This window comes from Papio anubis, chromosome 4 (genome assembly GCF_008728515.1).
Source record: "Papio anubis isolate 15944 chromosome 4, Panubis1.0, whole genome shotgun sequence".
In the NCBI taxonomy this organism is placed as follows: Eukaryota; Metazoa; Chordata; class Mammalia; order Primates; family Cercopithecidae; genus Papio; species Papio anubis.
The window spans coordinates 153663234-153680785 of NC_044979.1; positions in this window are offsets into that span (position 1 = coordinate 153663234).

Sequence of the window (17552 nt, forward strand, 5' to 3'; positions counted from 1 at the left end):
TTGAGGACTTTTCAAGGACAGTTTTGTGGGATACAGAATTCTAGATCGGTGGTTTTTTCCCCTTTCTACTCTTGATATATTTAACTCCACACTCTTCTTGCTGACATGACTTCTGTCAAGAACAACTCTCCTGTAATGTTTATCCTTCCTTTTTCCTCCATAGGTAAAGTGTTTTGTTGTTGTTGTTGTTGTTGTTTTTCTCAGAATTTCCTTTTTTGTCTTTTTCTTTCTGCAGTTTGACTTTGCTATGCATAGGTGTCTTTTTTTGTTATTTATCGTGTGTCCTCTTTTTAATTTTTTTTTTAATTATAAAAAGGAGGGGGCTTATGGGCTTCCCGGATCTATGGTTTCTTAATTGTCACCAATTTTGTAATGTTCTCCACCACTCTTGCTTCAAATATTTTTTCCATTCTTTTATTTTTCTCCTCTTGGCATTCCAATGATGTGTATGTTACAACTTTTGAATTTGTCCAGAAGTTCTTGGATATTACATTTTTCTCTTTTTTTTCTATAAATTTCTGCTTGAAAAGTTTCTACTGATTTATCTTCTGAATCACCAATTCTTTCCTCAGCCAGTTTGTTGATGCGTACATCCAAACCATTCTTAATTTTTGATACAGTGTTTTAATTTTATGAATTTCTATTGATACTTTTATAGAGCTTTTATCTTTATTTTTATATTACACGTTATTGCATGTTATCTACTTTTTTCATTAGAGCTCTCAGCATATTAATCATAGTTATTTTAAAGCCACTGTAAAACTTCTGATATCTGCTTGTGATCTGCCTTTGAAACTTGCTGTTTCTTTTCAGACTGTTTTCCTGCCTTTTCCACATGACTTACCATTTTGCTGTTGTTGTTGTTGAAAGCATAGCGTGATATATCAAGTTATAGAAAATGAGGTAGCTAGGCCTTTAGTGTGTTTAATCAAGTTTAGCCACAACTGCCTCCTTACATATTTTAAATTCTGCTTGAAGTCTTCTCTATACATTGCAAACTGTAAAAAGTGGACGTGTAAACAGACCATAGCCTACACTTGTGCCAATCACCAAGTTATGGCCAATCATATGTAGCCAACTGTTCAAATAAGTCAAACTCCGAGCTGTAACCAATCCAGCTATTTCTCTACCTCACTTCCTTTTTCTGTATTTCACTTTCCTTTTTCTGTCCATAAATCATGTGGCTGTGCTGGAGTCTCAGAGCCTGTTCTCACTCGGGAGGTTGCCTAATTCCCCAATCTTTCATTGCTCAGTTAAACTGTTTTAAATTTAAATTGGCTGAAGTTTCTTTTTTATCAAGTGTTTTTATCAAGTTTTTTTATTAAAATAAAAAATATTTTATTTTAATCTTTCTAGGACTCGAACTGTACTTAATATTTGCTGTAGCCATGGGTGTCAAGGTCTTCAAATTCCTCTAGTATTACTTGTCTCTCTTCTTCTTTTTTTTGTTTCTTTAAGAATTCCTTTTTTAATGGATCCTGAAGCTCTGTTATTGTGAGAATAAGGAAAAGGGTAGGAGAGGCATTTTATAATCTTATGATAAAATTTCAGTCTTTTGGTGGTTCTGCATCCCTGGGCTGTGTCCTTTACAAGCATCTCTTACCTCTCTCCCTTCCTTCAACTTTAGGTGAGATAAGAAAGTGTGAAAGTGCTGGAACTGGATAATTGCTTTTCTGCCTATGTGAGATAAGTCACTGGCAAGTTCATTTTCAGTGGAAAATAATCCATTTTTCTGGAGTATGCATAGTCGTATTTCAAACTGGTCACTTTTGTCCTCTCCACTGCCAAAGACATGAGCTGAGTTTTCTTGGCTCTCCACCATGAGAACCTGGAAGCTTTCCTGGAGATTAAACCCATAAAGTTATGGGGAGTCCCTCTAAGATTGAAGTCCCCAGCGGTTTTTTATTCTCAAGCTAGTCCACATTGAGCCTCCAAAAATGTATTGACAACTGTTGAAATGTCCCAGTTTATGTTCCAGCAGGGTCTCTTCTAAGTAATCTGATCTGAAGTTTGTTTCTTTATATTCACTGTTTTTTCAGATACAAAGCATTGCAATTCTCTGATGCATGCAAGAAAACTCACTGATTTTTCAATTGCTCATCTTATTTATTTATTTATTTTTAGATGGAGTCTCCCTCTGTCACCCAGGCTGGAGTGCAGTGGCGCCATCTCGGCTCACTGCAAGCTCTGCCTCCCGGGTTCCTGGCATTCTCCTGCCTCAGCCTCCTGAGTAGCTGGGACTACAGGCGTTGCCACCACGCCCGGCTAGTGTTTTGTATTTTTAGTAGAGATGGGATTTCACCATGTTAGCCAGGATGGTTTCGATCTCCTGACCTCATGATCCTCTCGTCTCGGCCTCCCAAAGTGCTGGGATTACAGGCATGAGCCATCGCGCCCGGGTTTTGTTTTTTTTTTTTTTTTTTTTTTTTTAAATGGGAATGATAACTTTAAAATCCTTTTCTTGTTAGAGCTGAAACTACATGCCCTGGTTTTTCACAAATTCAGATTATTGGTCTTGGAGCAAAAAACAAACAAACAACAAACCAGAACCTTATGGAAGTTGATATAGAATGCACATAGGAGGCTTCTTAGTACATATTTACAACCTCCTAAGATGCAGAGGTTATGAAATCTAATTTTTTTCAGTTTCTTTACAGAAGAACTTCATATTTCTTTAAAGCAGTAATAGATTTTCTCATAAACCTTGCAAATTCACTCCAAATACCTATGTAAGTAGAAGTAGTATAACAATGAAAGGGCCTTGGATATAGAACCAATATTCTATAAATATCTAACAGATGTATGAAGCATTACAGATATTCAATATGCAGAAGGATTTCATTACTGCCCTGGGGTCTGCAACTCTATTTTGCTGAAAATAACCTTAAATGGCTAAGCAACGACAGCCTTTCTTCTTATTACCTGGCATCCTCACCTTAAGTGTCAACTTCAACAGTTCATCTGGGCTCTGCCTTCTTTCCACCATCATTAATGATTTGCAGTGAGTCAGTTTTCATGGATTACCTACATTTGCGTTTTGATATTGATGACTACTTCTCTAGCGGTTTTCTATACTTACATGAAATGGAGAAATCTTTGCTTTTTCACATAGGAAGAACCACTTCAAGTTACTAATATGAAGGTAACCAAATAGGGCTTCTCTTTTAAACTATGCTAATTTTTCTGTCTTTTTGCTTTTGTGCTACCTGTGTCATTTAGTGGTCAGGTGTGATCGCATACTCAATGAATCACGGTGCTGTCAACCAAAATAACTCTATTTTAATGAACTGAGCCACAGTTAAACAAACAGGCTATTTCATACTGAAATGCTGATGTAAGAATTCTTTTAAACTTGGAAAATTGGCAACCTTATGTATGTACCTCTACATGCAAAAAGTTAACTAGATTGGGATATATGTAATGATCTTTGGATATTTATTACCATTTTTATCATTCCTTTTATTGCTTGAGTGTGTGCATACGTATAGGCATATATCTAGCTCATTGAAAACTAAAGCAATAGGCTTCTTCATTAAATACTACGTATTTGATTGCATGCTATTTTTTCAAATATGCAAGTAAAATTGAGAAAACATTATAAATGATTGAAAATACATAATTTTGGTATGTATTAAAGCAATTTTTAGTGTTCATCACAAAGTAAAGGGCTTTACTTTGCCAAATAAATTATTGTCTAGATAAAATGTCTAGGCCATACTGTACAAACTAAACTTGCAAATCCTTCCCTCACTATTTCAGGCATTCTTCCTTTTTATTTATTTTTTCACTCTGTGACTCTAGTCAATGACTTTTTTTTGTTTTAAGTAAACACATTATATTAACATATATTTATCTAGCTTAAAAGAGCAGATATTTCAATTTTATGTCTCTGGGATAGGAAAATTCATTCCTTGAAGGAAGCTAACTGAGAAAAAAGTGTTTTCCATCTAAAGGGTAATTTTATTCTCAGTTTTTAAATTTTCAATATTATTTCCAAATTGCCCTTTTCAAACAGTTTAAATTTGTGAACTCTTCACTGATAGCTGGTTGATATCATGAATTCATACAAACAGTCACTGGCAAAGAGTAATTATCACACTATGATGCTGTTAAAATTGTATTGACTCATCTGAAAATAGTTGGAGTTGAGTGACAGACTCTCATGGCTGATTTCCAAATATAATGATAATAATTCATTCATTTTTTGTTTACTCATTTTAGTAACTGTTGCCACATATCAGATTATTCCAATACTAAGTAGCTTAAAACAACCTTCATTTAATCATCAGTTCCAAGGTCAATAATCAGTACAATGAAAATGACTAGTCCCTGCTCCACAGTGGCTGGGAATTTAGTTGAGGAGACTTAAAGCCTACATAAGCTTGGCTGTTTGGAGCTACAATTATCTGAAGGGACATTTGCTCACATGTGTTGTGGGTATTGCTTACTGTTAGCCTCAATCTCAGCCAGACTTGAGGTGTGAACCCTTACATTTGATCTCTCCGTGTGACCTGAACTTGATCTCATCACTCTGGGCCTAGGGCCATTCGATTCCTGTGTGACAATTCAGGACTCCAGTGTTAGTGTTCTAGTGCACAAGGTAGAAACTGATCACCTTTAGGATACAGGCTTGAATGTCACTGATTGCCACTTCAGCCACTCATTCTTTTAATTAAGAGCAAGCCACAAATACAATTTAAGGGAAATGGAAGTAGCTCTATCTGTTAATAGGGTTGTGGCAATGTTCTAAAAAGTTCTAAGTCATCTTACTGAAAGGGAAGTATTGAAGTGATCTTTAGAAAATATGACCTGCCAACAATTGCTTAAAGCAAAACTGAATTAGACTCTTCTCGTGTGTGTGTGTGCGTGTGTGTGTGTGTGTAATCCCTTGTCATCTTTGTTACGTGGAGGAGATTTTAACGTTTGAAAATCCTTTGCATTTTAGCTATTTCATATCTTTCATGTTTTTCTATATAATCCTGTTGCCTTTGGTTCTAAAATCCTGTAGTGCCTATTTCTCTAAGGGTATTTAGCTGCAGGATTTCTGAATGAGAGTAATTGATCTGTGAATACACCGCTATTTCAAACACAAAAGAACTTGAACGAAAGTGTTGAGATTTAGAAATATGAGGATTAAAGTGGCAATTGATATTTCTTATCAGAAGTAATAGAAATGTACACTTTATTCCCCTGAACATATATTTTACAATGTAAACCTATGCTTTAGAACAAATACTTAAAAGCCAAGTCAATGATTACAAAGACTTTAGGAAGAAGATATTATATATTATTAATCATTGAAATCTATTTAATAATTGCTAGTATTGGCTATCAAATATTTGTTTAGTTTTATATCAAAGACTACATTGGGTTCAAGTTCTAACAAGCAATTATGATTGTAATTATGACTTTATTCAAATGAGAAAATTTAAGGATTTGAAATTAGATAATATGCAAGAGTGTATACTTTGATTAAAATTTGCTTTTCATCTTTTGAATAATCATTAACATAGCCCTTGAAAATAATGGAATAAAAATAGGGCATAGTTTTGCTGTATGCTCAATATTTTGCTAGGGGATGGTACAGAGCTGTAAAAAAAAAAAAAAAAAGCATTATATTTGCTCTGTGAAGTCAGATCTTTACTTTTTTAACCTTTGCAAGTTTTCCAATAGCATTTAATTTATTATTGCTTTCTCAGCTGTTTTGCTTTCTGCCTCCAAAATACCTGTCTTTGTTTGACTTAATATTCATTTTTGTCTACATAACTATAGTTCCTTCTCATAACTTTCATATTTTTATTTTGCTTCTTATTTAGACAAATAATCTTAAATAGATTTTAGCACAAATTTATTTTATTTAATAATTATATATTTATAGCACTACAAAAAATACATGCTACTAAAAAAATTAGGAAAAAGTAAAATACAAACGTTATTTCAGGATATTATCCATGAAAACTTCCCAACCTTGTGAGAAAAGCCAAAAGTCAAACTGAAGAAATGCAAAGAACTCCTGCAAGAGTCTACACAAGAAGATTATCCCCAAAACATATAATAATCAGATTGTTCAAGATTGAAATGAAAAAAAAATAATGTTAAAGGCAGCTAGACAGAAAAGGCAGGTCACCTACAAAGGGAGCCCCATTAGTCTAACAGTGGAATTCTCAGCTGAACCCCTACATCTCAGAAGAGATTGAGGGCCTGGATTAAATATTCTTAAAGAAAAATATCTTCAACCAAGAATTTCATCTCCAGCCAAATTAAGCGTTTTAAGCCAGGAGAAATAAGATCCTTTTCAGATAAGCAAATACTCAGGAAGTTTGTACCGCCAGAATTGTTTTATAAGAGTTCTTGATGGGAGAACTAAACATAGGAAGGAAAGACTGCTGGTGGCTAACTCAAAAACAGGCTTAAATACCCAGACCAGTGACACTATAAAGCAACCACACAAACAAGCCACCGTAATTACCAGATAACAACACAATAACACATATCAATACTAATCTTGAATGCAAATAGGCTAAATGCCCCCACTTAAAAGGCACAGAGTGGCAAGCTGGATGAAAAAGCAAGATCCAATGGTACGCTGTCTTCAAGAAATCCATCTCAAATGTAATGACATCCATTGGTTCAAAATAAAGGGATGGAGAAAAATCCACCAAGCAATTGGAAAAGAGAAAAACAAAAAGCAGGAGTTGCAATCCTAATTTCAAACAAAACAGACTTTAAACCAACAAAAATAACAAAGACAAAGGAGGACATTACATACGGTAAAGGATTCAATTCAACAAGATGACCTAACTGTTTTAAATATACAGGCAGCCAACACAGGAACACCCAGTTTCATAAAGCAAGTTCTTAGAGACCTACAAGAGACACAGATTCTCACACGATAACAGTGGGAGATATTCAGGATCTAAACTCAACATTGGACCAAATGGATCTGATAGACATCTACAGATCCCTCCACCCAAAACAACAGAATATACAGTCTTCTAATTGTCACATATCACATACTCTAAAGTCAACCACATAATTGGACATAAAACAAACCTCAGCAAATGCTAAATAACTGAAATCACACCAAACACACTCTTGTATCACAGCTCAATAAAAATAGAAGTAAAGTTATACTGTTTGGCTGTGTCACCACCCAAATCTCATCTTGAATTGTAATTGCCATAATCCCCACATGTCTAGGGAGAGCCTTGGTGGGTGGTGATTGGATCATGGGGAGTGGTTTCCCTCATGCTGTTCTCATGATAGTGAGTGACTTCTCATGAGATCTGATGGTTTTATAAGGGACTCTTCTCCCTTCCCTCCTCTCTCTCTCTCAGCTGCCATCATGTAAGACATGCCTCTTCCCCTTCTACCATGATTGTAAGTTTCCTGAGGCCTCTTCAGCCATGTGTAACTATGAGTCAATTAAACCTCTTTCTTTTATGAATTACCCATTCTCAGGAATTTATAGCAGTATGAAAATGAACTGTTACATCAAGAATAAGAAAATTGCTCAAAACCATGCAATTACATGGAAAGTAAGCAACATGCTCCTGAATAACTTTTGGGTAAACAATGAAGTCAAGGCAGAAATCAAGAAGTTATTTGAATCTAAGAACAAGGATATAACATACCAGAATCTCTGGGACACAGCTAAGGCAATGTTAAGAAGGAAATGGATAGCAGTAAATGCCCAAACCAAAAAGTTAGAGAGGTCTCAAATTAACTACCTAACATTACAGTGAAAGAATTAGAGAAGCAGGAACAAATCAGCTCTAAAGCTATCAGAAGACAAGAAATAACCAAAATCAGAGCTGAACTGAAGGAAATCAAAACACACACACACACACAAAGTTCAAAAGATCAAAAATCCAGGAGTTTTACTTTTTGTTTTGAAAAAAATAATAAGATATATAGGCCATTAGCTAGAATAATAGAGAAGAAAAGAGAAAATATCCAAATAAACACAATTAGAAAGGAAGGGAAAGTTGCCACCGAAATAAAAACAGCCATCAGGCACTACTACAAAAATCTCTATGCACACAAATTAGAAAACCAAGACGAGATGGATAAATTCCTGGACCCGTACACCCTCCCAAGACTGAACCAGGAAGAAATTGATTCTCTCAAAAGACTGAGATTGGGTTTCAAAATGGAATCAGTAATAAACAGTCTACCAACCAATAAAGGACCCAGGATCTAAAGGAGTCAAAGCTGAATTCTACCAGATGTACAAAGAAGAGGCTGATATCATAATTACTGAAACTATTCCAAAAAATTGAGGAGGAGAGACTCCTCCATAACTCATTATATTAGGCCAACATCATCCTGATACGAAAACTGTGCAGAGACACACACAATAAAGAAAACTTTAGGCCAATATCCTTGATGAACATAGATGCAAAAATCCGCAATGAAATACTTGATAACCAAATCCAGCAGGATATGAAATGGCCTATCCACCATGATTAAGTAGGCTTTTTTCAAATCCAGCAGGATATGAAAAAACCTATCCACCATGATTAAGTAGCCTATCCACTATGATTAAGGGATGCAAGTTTGATTCAACATATGCAGATCAATAAATGTGATTCATCACATAAATGGAAGTAAAGACAAAAACCACATGATTGATTATTTCAATAGATGCAGAAAAGGCTTTTGATAAAATTCAACACAGCTTCATGTTAAAAACTTTCTATAAACTAGGTATTAAAGAAATATACTCCAAAAAATAGGAGCCATCTATGATGAACCCACAGTCAATATCATACTAAAAGGGCAAAATCTGGAATCACTCTCCTTGAAAACCCACACAAGACAAGGATGCCCTCTCTCACTGCTCCTATCCAACTTAGTATTGGAAGTCCTGGCCAGAGCAATCAGGTAAGAGAAAGAAATAAAGGGCATTCAAATAGGAAGTGAGGAAGTTTGAAGATCACATGATCTTATATTTAGAAAACCCCATAATCTCAGCCCAAAAGCTCCTTCAGCTGAAAAAGAACTTCAGCAAAGTTTCAGGATAAAAAAATCAAAGTACAAAAATTGCTGGCATTCCTGTACACAAACAACAGCCAAGCCAAGAGCCAAATCAGGAGGCAATCCCATTCACAATTGCCAAAAAGTGAATAAAATACCTAGGAATACAGTTAATCATGGAAAGGAAAGGTCTCTACAATGAGAATTATAGAAAACTGCTCAAAGAAATCAAAGGAGATGCAAACAAATTGAAAAACATTCCATGCTCATGGATAGGAAGAAACAATATTGTGAAAATAGCCATGCTTCCTAAAGCAATGTATGGATTCAATGCTATTCCCATTAAACTACCATTGACATCCTTCACACAACTGGAAAAAAACTATTTTAAAAATAATATGTAACCAAAAAGGAGTCTGAATAGCCAAGACAATTCTAAGTAAAAAAAGGACAAAGCTAGAAGCATCATGTTACCCAACTTTAAACTTTACACTAAGCTACAGGGCTACAGTAACCAAAACAACACAGTACTGGTACAAAAACAGGCACAGACCAATGGAACAGAATACAGAGACCAAAAAAAAGCTGCACATGTACAACCATCTGATCTTTGGCAAAGCTGAGAAAAACAAACAATGAGGAAAATATTAAGTATTCAATAAATGGTGCTGGGATAACTGGCTAGCTGTATACAGAAGATTGAAGCTGGACCCCTTCTTTACACCTTGCACAAAAATTATCTCAAGATGGACTAAAGATTTAAATGTAAAACCCAAACAAAAACCCTGGAAGACAACCTAGGCAATACTATTCAGGACACAGGAGCAGGCAAAAATTTCACGACAAAAATTCAAAAAGCAAATGCAACAAAAGCAAACGTTGACAAATATGATCTAATTAAACTAACGAGCTTCTGCACGCAAACTATCAACTGAGTGAAAACCTATGGAAGGGAGAAAATTTTTGCATCTATGCATCTGATAAAGGTCTAATATCCAGTATCTATAAAGAACTTAAATAAATCCACAAGAAAAAAAACAAACAAACCCATTAAAAACTTGACGAAGGACATGAATAGACACTTTTCAGAAGAGGACATACATGCAGCCAACAATCACATGAAAAAAAGCTCACCAGACATACAGATCAAAACCACAATAAGATACACCAGTCAGAATGGCTATGATTAAAAAGACAAAAAGTAATAGATGCTGGTGAAGTTGTGGAGAGAACACTGGTACAGTGTCAGTGGGAGTGTAAATTAGCTCAACCATTGTGAAAAGCAGTGTGGCAATTCCTCAAAGAGCTAAAAGCAGAACTACCACTTGACCCAGCAATCCCATTACTGGGCGTATACCCAGAGGAATACAGATGATTCTGCCATAGAGACACATGCATGCATATGTTCATTGCAGCACTATTCATATTAGGAAAGGCATGAAATCAACCTAGATGCCCATCAATGAAAGATTAAAAGAAGAAAATGTGGCACATGGAATACTACGAAGCCATAAAAAAAGAATGAGATCATGTCTTTTGCAGAAATGTAGATGGAGATGGAAGCTATTATCCTTAGCAAACTAATGCAGGAACAGAAAAGCAAATACTTCATGTTCTCACTTTTAACTGGGAGCTAAATGATGAGAACTCATGAACACAACACAGGAAAAAATAGACACTGGGGTCTACTTGAGGACTGAAGGTGGGAGGTGGTTTAGGAGCAGAAAAGGTAACTATTGTGTATTGAGTTTAATATCTGGGTGATGAAATAATGTGTACAACAAATCCCCATGACATGAGTTTACCTACCAAACAAACCTTCACATGTACCCCTGAACCAAAAATAAACTGTTTTTTAAAAAAAGACAATATCAAAGTTACCCTTAAGAAAGTTCCAGAAATGCAACATTAGCATCCCTGATTTTTGTTCCTCTTCTTTCCTGACAATCATATTAATTCCATGATATACATAACCATTAACACCAAAGGATAGTTTTATTTCCTTTTAAAAGTAGTGTAATTGGGCTGATACAACATGTATTCTTTTGTATCTGGCTTCTTTTGATAAATATTTTATGATATAAGATTCATCCATATTTTTGGTGTTCATTTTAATTGTTTTGTTCCACTGTTTAATATATCAGATACAAGCACACACATCATACACACACACACACACACACAAAACTACGTACACATAATCTACTTTATGCTTGATAGATGCATGCCTTTCATTGTGTATAGAGATGGTTAGACAGGAAGAGAGGGAAGGAGGGAGGAAGGAAGAAGAGGGAGAGAAGGAGAAGGGGAGAGAAAATAAATTTGTTGGGTTATGGGATATGCATAAGCTCAGTTTTAATATATAATAAACACTGAAATGTTTCCAAATTAGTTCTAAAATTATGTGTGCTCAAAACAGTAGATACATTTTCTAGTTGCACTGCATCCTTGAGAACATTTAGCCTTGCCAATAATTTTATTTGAGTCATTTGGTGACTGTATAATGATATCTCGCTTCTTTTAACTTGTATTTTCTTGATTATTAAAGATATTTAGAACATTTTTGATGTTTGTCTATTGTTCATTTGGATACTATATTATGTGAAGTGCCATTCAAGGCTATTACCTACTTTTTCATTGTGTGGTATTTTTTTAACTATCTTAAATAACGTGTTATATATTCTGGGTATAGATTTTTTTTTTCTCATTTTATGTGCCACAAACATATTCTCATTCTCTGTTGTTTTTTTTTTCTTTTCACTTATTTTATGTTTAACATTGGTCTTCATTGTAACAGCAAATTTATCACCATTTACTTTTGTAGAGTTTCTTTCCCTACCATAAGACTATGAAAGTATGTTTTTATATTATGGTCCAGAAATTTTACTGGTTAACCTTTCACCTTACTTTTTACAAAATGTATGAATTAATGTTTTCTTATAGTGTGAGAAAGGGGTCAATATATACCTTTTCCCATTTGAATAACTGGTTTATCAAACATAATGTATTTAGAACACTTCTCTTTTTTGTGTCTTCATGTTTGCTATATCAAGTGCCCTATGTGCAAGTGGGCTTTTGAGAAGCCTTTTCTGAGCCATTATTCTAGTTTTCATCATTGTGGAAATACCATACAGTTTCAATTGATCTAGCCTTGTCGTACATTTTGTTCATATGGCTATCTTCTCTTGTGAAGTGTCTACTAAATTTGTCATGTTTTATATTCAACGGTTTTAAAGTTTCTTACTGATTTGTTGTGTTACATTATATAATCAGAATATGAGTCTGTTGAATATATGAAGTACAAATACCTTCTCCCTTCTTTACTTTCCTTTTCTCTCTCATCATTTTATGTTGATGAAAAGCAATTATTTGTAGAATGTATTCAAGTTTATAAAAGTTTCCCACTTAGTCAATGGTTTTCTTCCTGTTTCCTATCTCTAGCCTGAAGATAAACCCCTATATTTTAGTCTAAAGTCTTTACTGTTTGTCTTTTTTATTTAGATCTCTTATCCATCTGAAAATACGTATGTTTTAAAATATATTTAAAATATATTGTGAATCGGAGTTCAATATTTAATTTTTTTATATGTACATCATTGTACATATAAAATTAAAAAAATTTTAATTTTTTATATGTATATCATTGACCTATGACTACTAATTAAAAAGAATATCCTTTCCTCACACTTACGGGTCACATGTATCAGGTATATGTTTATTTCTTAGTGTATCTATCATTGTGCATATAATCTTTGTATCAAATACTATATATTTCTGATAATTATTGATTTTGGTAATATCAGTCCTTCAGCTTTTAATATTTCACTTCATTTATTGAATAGTTAAGGAAATATTCATATTTTCTATTGCTTTTCATGTCAATTTAGTATTTTCAATGTATTGGTGCAAAGGTGTTTATAATATTCTGTGATTTAACATCTATATACTCTCAAATTATGTCCTTTTTAATTTTTGGTCTTGGTAATTTGTGCTCCTCTCTTTCTACTTGGTGAAGCTTATGAGTTCATCGATGTTTTGAGTTGTTTTGGATGCCTCTTGTGGCTGATCTCACATCCTATTGGCCTTATCTCTATTTCTGGATGCAACTATGATATTCAGTTTTCTACTCTCTTTGGGCTGATGGTGCCCAACTCAAGCCCACACATGATACTTTTCCTTATTCTCCCAGAAGTCTCCACACTGCTGAAGTATGGGGTTAAAACAGAAGATTGTTGACAGATAACATACTGGTATATACTGCCCCTAGGGGACTCTTCAGTATAGATAAATGCAAGCCTATAATTAAATACTTATTTTCAATCTTCTAGTCAACAATTCTCAGAAGCATTGATAAGCACAAATAAAACTGAGACTCACTTTAATATATTGGTGACCAACCTGATAATACACCCTGAACATTAATATTCCTACTTGCCTCTCATCATTTTTGATCCCTCATCCCTGCTCCCCGAGATAACTTCCCCAATACACCATCTTTCAAGTCAATTTTCAGAGGAACACAGATTAGGATATTAGTTTCTTTCAAATAATCAACTTTCATACTTCATACATTTAATCTTCTGTATTTTTAAATTTTTTGCATAATTTTTTATAACTATATTAGTAGCTTCCTAAATTTTTTTCCTATCAGGTTAGCTGTTTTAATTTCATTTTTTTAGGTAAATGCTTAGGTCACTGATAGTCAGCTTTTCTTCTTTTCTAATACATGAATTTAGGGTTGCAAATTTTAATTAAAATGCATGGTACAAGTTGTTCTTTGTATTATTTTCTCATTATTTAAATACAAACATTTTAAAGTTTCCATTAAGATATTTTCTTTGACCTTAGAGAAATTTAGAAGTATGCTATTTAACTTCAAAATAATTTTTATTTTCTAGTTATCATTTGGTTATTTATTTTATCTTAATTCTACTATAGTCAGACACCACACATTGTATTATTTGAGTCATATAAAATATGTTTTTACTTACCTTATTACCTCTCATTCATTTTTTGATGTAATATTTCCTTTGCAATTAAATAGGTGTGCATTTTGCCACAGTTGTCTGCACTGTTATACGCATGTCAATTAGTAGCATTTTGTCAGTCATACTGTTTCAAGTGTTCTGTAACATTACCAATTGTCTGACTTTTCTTTCAGCTACAGAGGTAATTTTTTCAGTCTATAAGATCATAGATTTGTCCATTTCTTATTTTAATTCTATTAACTTTTGGTGTTCTATTTTGATACCTTTGTTGAGGTACCATTCACACACAATTAACCGTCCATATTTAAAGTGTAAATTCGAGTTACTTTTGACAAAGGTACATGCCCATGAATTCATCACCACGATCCAGATAAAGTACATATCTATCACCTCTAAAGATTCCTAGTGCTTCTTTGTAATCCATTTTTTCACCCCATTTTTTTCAACTTCTATATCATTCTCAGGCACATGGTGATATATTTTCTGTCAAAATAAATCAATTTCAATTCCCTAAATAGATGACCCCACACTTATAATGAGGTGACATCTCAATCAACCCATGGAAAGTCGAAAATATAAGTCAAAAACACATTTAATATATCTAACCTACTAAGCCATCACAGCTTAGTCTAATCTTCAGTAAACACGTTCCGAACACTTACATTAGCCAAGAGCTGGGAAAAATTATCTGGCAACACAGTATACTGTAGAGTATCAGTTGTTTACCCTCATCATCGTGAAGCTAACTGGGAGCTGCTGCTCGCTGCCGCTGCCAAGCATCAGAGAAGTGTCATATAGCATATTGCCAGCCAAGGAGAAAATCAAAATTCAAAATTTGAAGTATAGTCTCTACTGAATGCATGTCACTTTCTCACCATTGTAAAGTCAAAAACTTGGAGGTCAAAATCATATTGTAAGTTGGGGATGGTCTGTATTTTCATATAAATGAAAACATACACTATGCAAGTTTTTTTCTGACTTCATTGACTTAGTATGTTTGTTTTAAGACATATCCATGTTGACATGTGAATTGATAGATAATTCCTTTTTATTGCTGAGTAGTATTTCACGGCGTGAACATTACACAAGTCATGTATCCATTCACCTGTTGATAGACATCTGAGCTGTTTCCAGTTTTAGGCCATTACAAATAGATCCACTGCAAATCTTTGTGTAAAAGTTTTTGTCTTCTCCTATGCTCTTATTTCTCTTAGATAAATACTAAGGAGATGAATGGATAGATCATGTTGTAGGTGTAGGTTTAACTTTTTAAGAAATTGTGGACTGTTTGACAAAATGGTTGTAGCATTTTACAATCCCAATCAACAGTGTATAAGAGTTCTAGCATGTCCACATCCTCACCTTACAGTAAATGTGCAATTGATGTTAGATTATGCTTGCTTAGAAGAAAAGTGTGCTGATGTTCAAATGTATCTATTCTCTTTCTTATCTGGTTTTGGAATTCTCTGTGCCTTAAATATCTGCCCTTGCTTTGTCTGTCTACGAATTCCTACTTACCTCTCAAGATCAATCTCTGATCTGCCCCAAAATGTGTTTTGCTCCCTACCTTGTACAATGACTTTGTCCTTCAAGTTCTGAAGTCCCTATGTCACAGTAACATTATAGTTTAGGCAACCTTATTCAATTAAGGGTTTCTTGCAGGAAGAATCACATATTATTCATCCTTTAACCTGCCTCAGAGCTTGACACATATTAAGCAATCAATATATTTTGTGTTGTTCAATGAAATAGTAAATGTAATTTTATCATCCTCTGTCTTATTGATTATCCGTAAAAGCTTGTAAATGAACATTTCTTGCTAAATGTAAAGACACACGGAATTGCACTGATTACTTCTAAGACTGGAACCATTCAGAGTACAATTAACAAATAAAACAAGATATCAAGATACTTCTGAGAACATGATTTGATTTAAAATTTAATCATTGCTCACTAATGGCTGCGATTGGAGTTTAACTTATTAGATACCATCTGCTGCCTAAACATCTAGGGAATATTTTTAAGGAATATCTTTCTAGAGCAAATGGTAATCTTGTGCCAACTTGTTTATCACTTATCTGGTTGCTGGCATTTAAATCTTGTAACAACAAAAATTATAGTTGAGTGCATAAGGCAATAAATGAAAACTAAATATGATAAGAGCACAATGAAAATGTAAATGACTTTTCCCCCCAGATTCATTACTTCTGTTATCATAATGAGCTATGTAAATGTGAGACGAGGTTACATGGCAACAGTGGGACTAGGTTACATGGCAACAGTGGAGTGATTCAGAAGGCAAGCTTTGTTCAGACAAGTGCTAGTTTGAGTATCGGCTATACCTTTAAATACCATTGTGAACTTGGATAATTAAGAAACTATTGTAACCTTAGTTTTTCCATCATAACTAGTGACTAATAATAACAGTCTTATAAATTGTGGTAGCAAGTGTGTGCATATTTACATACTTGCTTATTTTCTTCATGGTCCACATAATCTGGGCAAGATGATCATTTAGGACTGAAGGAGTCCAGAATAGGCCACTTCACAATATTCCACTTTGGCATAAGGATTACTTTGAGCCAAAGGCAGTTCAAAATCAGCAGAGGAAGAAAGACTTATCTGGCCTCCCATATTCTGCCTAAATGGAGGGCAAAATTTCCTTTTGTGAGGGCGTCGAAAATTTTCCCTGTTAAGGCATCCCTCTTTCCCATACTGGAAATAGGAGAGCAACTCTTGTCAACAGAGATGCAGAGTTGACACTAAGATTAGGCTGCATAAACAAACCTTACAAAAGTGGTCCTTATCTTGCGTTAGCTTTTCCCCCACATAGGTCCTCATCCCTTCCTGACAGTCTATTGTCTCTTAAAGCCCAAACACTTCCTTTGTTAAAATGGCACAGAAACCCAAATCTAACCACTTCTTCGAGTTTCACTTCTTTTCTGTAAAAACCCAAGCATGTTAATATTAATAAAATTGTATACCTTTTCTCCTGTTAATCTGTATTTGTTAGTTTAATTTTAAGCCTCCCAGTCATAAAATCAAAAAGGCAGACAAAAAGCTTTTCTCTCCTGTACTACCCTTAGATAGATACTAGACATTTTTGCTTTAATGGATATGTATGATAAAAATGAAATACCTTGTAAAAATTGAAAAAAAATGACAAACTGAAAAAGCAATTCTTCAATAGTTACCTGGTTCAAAAACATTTCTAATTCCTGGTAGTTTTTATCTTTGCAAGTCATGTAAATCCTAACGGTTTTGACATAAGGCAGGCACACTCTGTTCAATTAATATATATTTGCAATGTCCCTCTGTTATCACTTAACCATTAATTCTTTTTAAGCAATTGTATTAGTTTCCTAAATCTGCCATATAAATTACCACAAACTTGGTGTCTTAAAACAACAGAAATTTATTATCTAACAGTTCTGGAAGCCAGAGTCCAAATCAAGGTGTTGATAAGCATGCACTCCCACTGGAGGCTCTAGGGAGAATTCCTTTCCCAGAGCTTTGTGCTTCAAATGGCTCCAGACTTTGACCCCAAAAGTATCTGAGACAGGTCTCAATCAATTTAGAAAATTC